Below are 12,017 nucleotides of genomic sequence, written 5' to 3' on the forward strand. Positions count from 1 at the left end.
ATCAGATTCTAATTTTTACAAATGTTGACATAAAGCCTAATTTTCCAAGCTACTTAATGGAAGCATTGTTTATGGAGTGGTGCAGTATTTTTAAGTTTTTTTAAAAAATAAATCCATAATATTTTCAGTGTTAAAGAAGCAATGATTACATTCAACTTGCACTCCTAATGTTTAAGAGTCTAAAAAGATGCTCACCTCAAACTATGTACAATGTTTCATGTTATGTAATTATATGACTGTGTGTAAACATTTATACCGGAGTCTCCATATTCTACTTTTTCTAATGAAAACAGCCCGAGTGGAAGGAGATTGGGTATCTGTACAGAGATCTGCAGAGGAACATACACTGCATTTGTTTGCCTGCAGCTGTACGATCCCAAACATCCCAGCTGGCTCAGCTCACTTTAAAAGACAGACTTGGAGGAAGATTTTCCTCCTCTGATCATTTCCACTCGAGAGTAAAAAGGGGAGAGAGGGGAAAAAAAAAAAAGTAACAAATGTTCAGGTGGGGATTTCGATGCATTGGGGACCGGTGAATTTATTTTAAATACAGTTTTCCTACCTCCATATTCATAGTTTGGCTTGCTTAAACGTACCTTGCTAAAGCTCACAGCAAATACAGACAAGAGCGGGTCACACGATCACAAATTAATCAGGAAGACTCTTCAGGCGCTTGCAAAGTAGCCAGCACTGCTTAATTAGGAAGGCTCGGTACGATGTGATCGATTCTAAATATTAAAGGCATTTAAATCGCATTGGATCTCTGGTTTGACTGGATAATGCTTTTCATGAATTCAGCCTAATTACTTACGCCTATGAACAAACATTTCCACACCTTTTCATGTGTAAATACCCTTGATGCCAGTTTTTCTTAATGAAAAGTAAATATCAACTGCGAGGTTAAGAGAGAGAGAAGGAAGGAAGAAACCTCTCTTTGTCCCCCCGCTGCCCCCCCGGCTGAGGCTTCCTCTTGCCTGGAAGCTATTTTCATGCACTAACTCCACTGGTTTCTCTGGAGACAGAATTAGCCCCTGTAATATAAGCTCTCACTTGTCCTCCTCTTCCAAAATTCAAGGTAATTACCAATTCAAAACCACGTACCTTCTGATAAGTTAGGACGACATAATTAGTTTATAGAATAGTTCACTGAAAAATGTTTCGTTTCTTACTTGATATGGGACAGAATCTAAACTAGTATGCCGTTAAAAATCATATATAAATATATATATACACACACACGCACCTCATTCCTAAGGAGCAATTTGATTTCTTTAGCCAGAAGTACCATATTGCTATTTATAATATATTCTGAAATTATATGTAAATACTTGCAGATCTATGCAGCGACAGTGGTACAGAGATGCCACGGGGGTGGGCGGGCGGGGGGGCTGCAAAGGATGACATTATTTTTAAGTCAACTGCTCAAATATTGTAAACATTCTAACCAAAGTTCAAAGGACCAGAGGGATGGCTTATTTTTTTTTAAATATATATATACATGTATGTATAACTAAAAACCGTGTTGTGTCCAATGCTGCAGTGTTAAACGATTACCAGCAAACACAGATGAAGAGAAATTCCTCACAGTGTTGACATACCTTGAACAAATCAGTAATTACAGTATGCTAATTGTGTTGTACTAAACTATTCCGCAAACTTTTTAAACAGAAAATCACTGCATAAAAATCTGTTTGCTATTTCACTCTGCTTTTATATATCCGTATTACCACTTAGTGAGGTATTTAGGGTGCAATTATACAACAGTTTGATGTTTTATTGTGAAATGAATTCGTCCAAGGCAATTATAGCAAGATAAGTGTGACTTCTGTTCAGATTTTACATAAAGGTTTTTTCAATTACTGGTTTTGAAGATATTAATTTGCATCACTTTACTTTTACATACAGTGCCCTTATTATAAAACAAATATTTTTGTTTACTTCCTGTGACTCTGTACTTTAATAGAAGAGGTTCAGCGAAGACTGTGGTTTTCCATAAAGATAACTTTGAACCCCCTTAACTGTTTATAACATGATGAGCCAATTTACATCCCTTCCAGGAAGTCAATTACAGATTTTAGTACAATAAATCTGGCGAGGCAGGTGGGCAATGAGGAAATAGCCCCTATGATAAAATCCCACGAGATCCAAAAAGGCCAGACCTAAGGTGACAGACGCAAAAACTTTGTGCATGTAGCTGCTTGCAGAGAGCCTTGCTTCATTCCTTACCACCAGCAGGTGCTCGCAGCTCTTCCCTCTGGCCCGGGCTGCTGCTGGGGCTGGGCAGACCACGTGCAGCGCCAGCCCCTTGCCTCGTGCCAGCCGACCCCGCGGTCTGTGCTGGAAAACTGGGGAGCAGACGCTCCGGGGACCGACTCCCATGTAGGCACCAGCAGAGACAGAGTTAGGACTGAGCTCATTATTTATGCTGGCAGCCAAAAGATCTTACCCCACCCGCACCACCCGGCAGGCGGCCATACCGAGCCCGGTGCCCCCAGCGGCGTGCTGGAGGGAACTCCCCCCTGCTGCTCCGCGCCCAGCCACCCGCTGCAGGGCTGTTTGAAAGGTACCAACCCAATCCTCCTTCACCAGGGCGCCCAGGAGATGCCTTCCCAATGCCCCCAAAGTCCTCTCCATCCTTATCACCTTGCAATTCCGCCCAAGAAGAGTACAGACAGGTGCTCCAGCCAACAGGCAATGCTGGTTCAATCCTCTTCTGCGTCCCAGCCCAGCTGTAAGCCGCTCGTACCAATCTTCTCAGCTTTACAGCTCTGTTCCTCTGCCTTCAAGAGGAACCCACCAGATACCCAGACGCTTTCCCCCACCAGCTCCAGCTGGTCCCGCAGGGCTCCATGGGCTGATGGGCAGCAAGCCTGCAGGTGCAGCCTCACGCGGCACCACTCAATTTTAGACCCCCAACCCTGTACGACGCGCTAACGCAGAGCCACTCTCCCAAATGCCATGGCTCACATCTGCCATTTCCCAAACCATTTGGTAGCCAAGTTCCAGGCATAAATAAAGTAAGTCCATAAACATTATGTTTAGGGTAACGGGTACAGTAAAACCCGCAGGATGTCAAAAACATGAGCAGCAAAGTCAACTGGAACTCCCTTGGGAGGGACAGCAAATTGCAGGGAAAGCCATCATTCTACACAAGAGCACCACAAGAGGCTGTTAGTTCTTGTTTTATTTATTCATTTTTAAGTCACTGTCTTCCATTCGCAATGGCTTGTGACTCTTCCAAAGAGGGGATTGTAATAATTGCCTTGTTTAGGGAACAGGAACCAGGATGATTTGGCTTAAGTTATCGGTATTCCTGTATGAATGGTGCCTGACAACAAGAGGTTGTTAAATTGTTCTCCCCAAATATTATCTCTGTTGTACAGCCTCAGTTTCTACAGATCCTAAGTGGCACTACAGGTGCCTCACCACCTCCTGGCACAGCATCTTCAAGCCTTCAGGGCCTTTTAGAAAGAAAAACTCGTTCCCCTGCTCTAAGATGCCTGTCCCACCCAAAGACCTCCTCCAGCCTCACTGATTTCCACCGCTTCCTCCTCCCCATCCTTGTGTCAGTGAAATGCAAACCCAGCAGCACAAGCTCCATTTTTGAGTCATCGTGTTGGAACAGGTCTGAATTAATGCTTTCAGCTCCCCTCTCGTTAGTCGCTCTGCATTAGATCATCGTTTAAATGCACACAACTAAGAATTACTTGATCAGGAGTAAAACGGGTTAGCGCTGAGCCTCCGACTGAAGCGCTCCTCTGCTAGCGGCAGCAGAGCTCCCGTTTCCTATCAGGAGGAAGCACGATTAATGCCACCATATCGATGTTCGGTTGTTTTGCTTTTCCCCCAAGCAGAAGTTACCGATTTTGCAGAGCTAGGCCCGGCCTGCAAGCATCCCCAGCGTCTCAGCTCCCCCGTCCCATGATGCCTCTTCGAAGACAGCCCCCTACTGCTGACATGTACAACAGAAACATCCGGTGGCTTTAATCAGAAATCTGCACTACACGCTTGTTTTTTAATGTGCCTGGGTTTATTTCTGTACTACTTTAATGAAAATAAAGTTGATTTAATTTTGCGAGCTGCACAGCTATTAAAATGCATCTGTTCAGACCTATGAAACCTACCCAGAAAGCTGAATTTCATCTTAAGCTTCCCATAAAAATTAAGAGTTCAGGAAGGTACATGGCACATCTCCTCCCCCAGAAAGAAGAACAAGCAAGGGAACAGTAGCAAAACCCAGAGGCAGTGCCCAGCAGCAGCTCTGCCCTCCCTCCCCGTGCCCCTCTGTGCTGCAGAGTCCCAAGCACTGAGAGCGGTGCCAGGCTTTTTAAGCACCGTGCTGGCGGGATGCCTGGAGATCATCTCAGAGTCAGCTGGGAACACAGCACTTCGTGTCTGGTATAAAAACCTTCTGAGAGAGGGATCTAGGGAGAGGTGACAGAAGCTTTGATGGATATAAACTGGCCTCAGACAGGGCAAAACTTGTGTGATTTAAGGGCAAAGCACCACATGGCTTGTGCACCTGTGATGTACACACTGAAACTGCTAGCCTTCAACTACTCTTTTTTTTTTTTAAACAAAAAAGGACAAAAAACAATACACTTTTTCTTTTCACCATCATGAAAACATTAGTGAGTGAACTATTCTACCAGCGTGGCAACCAGAGATTAAGAGTCCTATGCGCACTGTAATTAAGTTATGGTTAACGAGCCGATTCCTGATGGGAGGGGGTACAAGTAATGGAGCAAAATGGAGTTAAAAAGTGCAGTGTACAGAAAGATTTTGTTATTAAAATTGTGTATACTGTAAAACTGAATTCGCCTCTTTCTTCCTCCTTTTCCAAATAGAGGTGCCCAAAGCTCTCTTACACTAAGAGCAGCCTACATCCATCACGTCTCAGACATTTGCCACGCCACGTTTGGCCTGGTCCATTTGCTGGAACCGCATCACACATGGGCCTTGCTGCTTCACTGCAGGAAGCAGAGCTCTCTTGACTAGCAGGAGTTGCTCACACAGCAGGGGAAGGAGCGCAGACCCTCGGTCCCTGGTAGGGCAGCAGCTGGAGTGCGGCAGGTCCAGTGGGACTGCCCCGTCCTGCCAGGAGATGCGCAGGGACATGAGACCCCTACCACTTAGAGATGTCAAACGAGCAGCACATCGTCCCGGCTTTGAATTGCAGCAGCCCAGGAAGCACGCCGGGCTGCACTTCCCTGACGAGTGTCCTTTATGCGGGCTCCTGTAATGAACACGGTGTTCAAAGTCACGGTGCTTCAACAGCACGAGGAAAATTTCTCATGTAGACAAGTGACAAGTTCACAGACACAACCCAACAGACTTGATATAACAGCTGTAGAAAAGGAGGGGTTTCAGGATGTGCTAAGGTGACTACATGCACTGAACTGCCTGTTAAAGTCAGTTTAGTAACTGAGCCTGAGCTGCATTTGCATTTTTCTTTTGCAAAAGGTTTGGCTACAACAAATTCTCCTAGGTTCTCAATGCCAGCTGGCTAACCACTCCTCAAATCCTTCTCATACTTCAAAGCAGCACATGATAAATCTATTTGCTTAAACATTCAAAGAGATCAATTTTAAGACAAAGGCCGTCTTTCTAAAACGCAAAGCCATTTGCTTTCACAAGGAAAGGCAGGATGCATAAGGAAAAAAATGATGCTCAGAAAATACTACGCAAAACTCTTAAAACCAATTAGTAACAAGGAAATATCAACATCCCTAGCAGCTAGCTTTTAAACGTAGGCTGTGTTAAGACAACTGCAAAAAAAATTGAGACTCAAGAATCTGGCCAGAGAGGACTGCACAAACGGACTGGGAACTGAAGCACACCCAGGCGAGCGCCGCCCGCCTCCTCCCAGCAGGCGGGCAGGCCAGGGACAGGGCTCGGCGCAAGCATTGATGTGCCCATAAAAGCCTCAAGTTATGTTCCTAAGAAAAGGTTCTTTATTAAATTGTTCCCTGTCAACAGTTTCATTACCGTTAGGTAGTAGGAAAACAATTGTACTATTATAAGCTTTACCTGTCATATTTGACATCAAGAGCCCTGTGCTCTGGGAATTATCCCATGAAACAAAAACTGACTGCAGTTGCCTCATTCACTAAATTCCGCCTTTGTTTCTGTGCTGAATGACTGAAGAGGTTTGGCTACTGAGGGCATTCAGCAAACACTTCCAGGCTTAAAGGTAACCAAAATATTTTAGTTCTTCTGCTGTTTTTAACCAGTAAGGTCTTACGAATTCTTTTTTTTTTTTTTTTTCATCTTTCTTAACCTGTTAAAAAGGTTGAGACCCAAGACTTAAATACACACAAAGATCATTTGAGAACTTCTGAACCAGCATCACAAGCACAGCAAGGAGCTGAGCAGAGACCAGAGCAGTGTCTGGTTGTCCATCTCGAGCCCAACACAAGGTCATCCCTACAATATGTGGCACATGCACACAAAACTAAAGTGGTATTCTCCACCACCAGGGCATTTTAAGAAACTAGTACATCCTCCTTTTAAAAATACGGAATTATTTTAAATGCAGTTCAAGCAAGTTAATCCTGTTTTCTCCCAGCAGACTCTACTACTTGTATGCTGAATACTTAGACAAACTAGACAAACCGCTTTTATTTTTCTCTCCCAATTCTCTCCCCTAAAAAAGGGTGCTGTGCATCCACTGTTTGACATGGGTGTATTATGTTTATATCAATTTATAAAGCAGCCTTATTTCATGAAAAGTCTGGAAGCAGAAAACGTTCATCCATCAAGAAGGTTCCTAAATAATGAATGGGTCAATTCGTTACAGTCAAAAACAATTAATTTTCTGTATTATATTCAGAAGAATAAATCTGAAAAATCCATTCTAATGGCTCTGAATCCGAAGGTAGCATGGCAGCTGAATTTTTAATTTTAAAATACAAGAGCAACGAGGACGAGGACTTCTGCTGTTTAAACATACAATCTTCTACCAAACAGAACAGCTTTACTGCATATTTAATAGGTAGAACAGGTTTTGTGAGACCGCATGAGATTAAAGCCAGCACTAGATACAGGAAACGCATTTCAAGTAGAAAGGTCCTTCCAAGATGCTTCCCAACCATACAGCTACAGAAATATCCTTTATGAAGTGTACAAAATATTGCAGAAAAGCTTATTGCAAGAAGTAGTGCTACTTATATGATAGCAAAGAGCTAAAAATATTGAGAAGAGTGTGAAAATGAAATCCAGCTCAGCCCTGCAGTAAGTACTTTTATTATGAGCTATTTGCTCTCTCCTCTAGCTCCTAAATAATCCATCACACGCCCTGAACCTCTGTCTCAAAAGCCATGTGCTGGTTAACTGGGACTACCATTTCCTGCCCTCAAACAGACTCCTTCAACCCTGATACCACCTTAAGATTTTAATCTTTCAGAGAAGAAAAACTGTCGTATTAATAGAGCTCTTACTAAAGCTAATAATGACCCAATCTGTTAGCAGCGGGAATATGGGCAAAGGGATCAGGACGCAGACTGTAAATGAGCTCCCGTCACCGAAGACGTGGCACAATGGCTCGCAACAGGAAAGCACGTGCGCATTCCCCTCCGGTGAAGACACTTCCGGAAGCTTTGTTAGCACTCAGCTCGGCGTAAATCGGCGCTGAGCTCACCGAGTCGGCTCTCCTGCCCCAGGAGGAGCCGCGCAGCGGGCGCATCCTCAGCACGTGAAGAGCCAGGAACAAACTCGCAAGGTGGGAAAGCCACGCTGCGGGGCTCGCTGCAAAGGCCCTCTGCCTAGCCCCCCAGCTCTCATTTAAAGAGCAGGGAGATGAAGCACCATCTATGTTTTCCCTTAGCATAAGACAAGATGCCTGGGTAAAGACGTGGAACTATTTATTGATCAAGCCCAGCCCTGAAGCACAGCATCCCCAAACCAACAGCCACAGCTGTTGTGCCAAGGTCTACAGAGGCTTAGGATTTACTCCATACTTGAAATTCTGGCTGAATAATTTAATAGTGAAGGAATTCCTCTTCAATCTTTCCAGGCAGTCCTGAAGGTGGAAACGGCCGTGCCACTGCCTTCCCAGGTAGGACAGGAAGGTGTCACCCAGCTCAGCACCTGGCGGGAGCGGAAAACTGGGACGCTGCTGCCAGAGATGGGGCACGGGCTGCCAAGACTGCTCCCTCCTTTCAATAACTGGAAGCTGTATGGGTATCAAGTGCATACTTTCAGGGTTCAGACCTTCAGGAATTTAACAGCCACAGGGTAGGCAGGCAGAGAAAGCCACCTCTCGTTTATATTCTTCTCTACAGATGACCGACTTAGCTCTGGGACATCTATCAGCACCATGGCAGCTGTGAAACTTTGGAAATAAGGGAGCGCTGACTGTATGACAGATGCCTTTTTCCTGCAATTAGCATCTACTCCTAAGACACCAGAAACTTAAAAAGGTTACGGTTAGACATTTGATTAGGCTGGACTACAGGAAAAAAGTACAGCGGCAGGCACTGCATCTAACACACCACCACAGTCCTGAGGAAAACAAAAAGTACTGCACCTCCGGCAAGTTCCTGTAGGTTACGGTGACAGCTAACTTTCCAGTCTGTCCTTTACTGACAGCACGAAGCAACATGCTCAGTGTGCTGTACGTAGCGAACTTTTGCCAAGCGTTAGTCTGCCTGTAAGCGGAGAGTAATTCTCTACTTCAGAGCAGCTGAAATGTGTCATTCCTTTGGATTAGGGACATCTGCTGCCCAGAGCTAAACTAACTGGACACCCACACAGTCCGCAACAATGCGGTCAGGAGCCAGGCATTCCAGGTATCTATGGGCCACACGCTGCATCCGAAATACCGCTTCAGCACGGGGAAGTGCCGAACAAGCTGTGACGCCTCTTCCATGCCACGTTTCGGATTCACTGGCAGCACAGACGTTTGTTGACAGATCTGGAACCTGGAGAAAACCACCACTTTGTTCCAAATTGGAGAAGCGTTTGTGGAATGAATTCAAGGCTCTGCTCCCATACTGCAGAGCTACCCTCACCAGCAGGAGCCGGCACAGCACAACCCCCCTGAGGAGCAGCGAGGTCCCGACGTGCTGCAGCTGCACGCACACCCACAGCAGCATTACGTGCAGACCTGGAAGCGCTCCGTGCCGTACTCTGACACAGCTCAAGACGACTCGGGGGATCTTCCCGTGACTAACAGCCACCTGACAGCACGCTGTAAAACACTGAAGACAAATGAAAGCACTGACGAAGCGGAGAACTACTCCAGTGCAGCACACAGATAAATTTCAGGGATATTACCCCTTCATATCTACAACTGTCCATGGACAACAATTAATTTGACAAAGCGTGCCAATGAGAGTGTCCAGAGACACATGAAAAAGTTTTATACTACATTCAGATGAGCCAGTGCTATTAGAGTGCTGAATGCTTTCTTCTTCTCAGTGGGCTCTCTATCACTTAAATAAGCCCAAGTAAAGCTGCATCATCAGAAGAGGAACTCTCGGACACCTATTTTCACTGTCCATTTATTCGAAACCAGTCATCTTCATCAGGCAAATTAGTAAGTGATCATCAGCAAAAAACAGTTTCAGTTGTTTATGCAAACTTAACTACATCACAGCACATTCCTTCTGCTCACTGCAACTCCCCTGACCGCAGCCCGCACCGTAACAGTCGGGATAGCAACGTAGTCCGTCCTCGCTGACCGTCAGACTGCAGCTGGGAACCCAGGAAAGCAGAGGGACCCATTCAAAAAAAGTGAGATTAGGTAAATAATGAAACAACCCAACCACTCCATTCCCCTAAAATACTTAATTCTATACACGTAAGGAACGCATAAAAACTGTAACGGAGATGTGACACAGTAAAGTGCACATGAAACAACACAAAGTGTAGACAACCAGTGACCCTGGGGTACTAACTGCAAATAACATTTAAAAATCAAAAGTTAAGTCTCAAAAAAAAAAAAAAAATCAATAGCAAGGAAGTTCTCCTAGGCAGTACAGACAAAGCTTCCAGCGATTCAGTCTGTAGAAGGGTTTGTGCCTCAGCTGATGGGGACCTGCACACAGCACAGAGATGTAATCGTGGTACCAGACTCCTCTAATATTATGTTAATCAATAACTTCATGTTATTTTCATGTGTAAACCAAATCTGGTTATATCTTACCCTAACCTATGTCTGGTTAGACTGTGTGCCTACTTCACAACCACCTTTTTCCAAGCTTTTTACTTGTTAGCGGCTGCAGGCCATCTGTCCTGCACCTTGGATATTTCCTGGTCACCTAAACCTCCAGCCAGCCTAAGTGTTGCTAGTTGCCATACCCTGCTTTAAGTGGGTAAACTGTGCTAAACCATTACTCATTTTTATCTTGGGTTTTGTTTATATTGAGTTTCCTACATTTGCTTATGCAAGACATGTTTTAAACTAGTGAAAGGATTCGGACTAAGTAACAAGACCACATACTTGACAAATAGTGCTCACAGACAAAGCACAATATGTGATAAACGACAATAGGTTTCTGTGAACTGACTCAAAAAACACATTCTGAGCAGAAAAAAGAACTTTTTTGATTATTAAAACAGCTTCTTCCAAGGCCATTACATAGATAGATTTATGTTTTGACAAGTTTTTAAAAAAATTCAAATTCAATGCATTGGGAAAGGCCTATTTTACCATTATCTTTTATCAAAAGCATTCTACTGCCTTTGAAACAGATATTTCAAATTAGTAACATATTTGTAGTCTTTCCATTAACGTAAAATGCTCTGGAAGTCTTACTTCCTCATCTGAGCGCTACAATTTGCGGTTTTACTCTTGCACAGTCTGTTCCCTAACAGGAAAATCAGGAGAACATACTAGTTACTCGTCTACCAAATTTCACAACATTTTATCTTTAACGGCAGCTCACCAAAATCTTCAGGACCACCCCAGGCTAAAACCCATTCCTAATCCCATGTACCTTGCTCTAGAACTGCCACTCAAGGGCAATGCTGGAAGCACTGGAAAATACTAGGGCTGGCTCACCACCAGACACAGGGCTGGTTTGTAAGCAGCTCATCTCTTCACGTGAAGTGGCAAGTTTCATTCCAAGCCCAGGCAGGAGCCCAGTTCCTAAATAACTAACCTGTACGTACATCCGCACACACAAACCCTACTTGTGCTCCAGCTGCACGGGTAACTACCAGTTTCATTCAAATGTCTTCACAGGCAATAGTAACTGAGCAAGCGCTCCTATAAGCAAAGGTGAAATCAAAGCTTTAAAATTACTGTGCAGTGCTATCGATGTATTATTTCTTGAGGGAAAAATGATATTGCGACAGCACAAAGTAATTTTTTTTACCATTATATTCACTACTGATCTTGGGGAGGAGGGGAAGAGATGAAAAAGATCTCTGGTTTGGAAAATAGAACAGATTAAACTGGTACAAAATGTTTGCGAAAGAGCTTTACCAGGTAATGGAGTTAGTCTTCACTTGAGGCTTATTCTCATATCTAAAGAAGTCAAGGGCATGGGTTTCGTAACAACATACATACAGGCTCTATACCTCTGCAACACATTTCCACCACGGAGGCAAAAACATTTAGCCATACAGATGAGAAGTAATGCTAGGAAAGTCAACCTGTCTCAGCGTGCATCCTCATCTCCTTAAAAGCCAAAAAGAAAGCTGAGATGGGCAGTATAGCACACTAAAACTGAGTTTTCCTAGTTTACATGAAATCATGATTCAGGGGCAAAACCAGGACTGAGGCAGAGTTAGGACAACCTCTAAAAGCAAGATTTCAACCCAGCACATCCAGAATCTTCTGCAAAATGCAAGAGGTTCAAGGTACTAAGTACAAACATTTTCCAGTTGAGCTATGACAGCCAGACTGCAAGGCTCTAACTTGAAACTGGTTAAATCTGGCAGGCTTCCCCCACCCCTCCTCAAGCAGCAAACTCCTTCCCCACCCATCCTCCCTGGACGCCTCCATCAGTTCACATCCAGTCACCAGGTAGGAAGGAGAGGCACCCAAGCTCTACTTTACAGGACTCCAG

General features: G+C 44.4%; 1 protein-coding gene across 1 annotated transcript in view; it reads right to left on the reverse strand.

The window, feature by feature from the left end:
- Positions 1-12,017, reverse strand: part of CTNNA1 (catenin alpha 1) — a 115,989-nt gene that overhangs the window by 57,333 nt on the left and 46,639 nt on the right.

This window comes from Cygnus atratus, chromosome 14 (genome assembly GCF_013377495.2).
Source record: "Cygnus atratus isolate AKBS03 ecotype Queensland, Australia chromosome 14, CAtr_DNAZoo_HiC_assembly, whole genome shotgun sequence".
In the NCBI taxonomy this organism is placed as follows: Eukaryota; Metazoa; Chordata; class Aves; order Anseriformes; family Anatidae; genus Cygnus; species Cygnus atratus.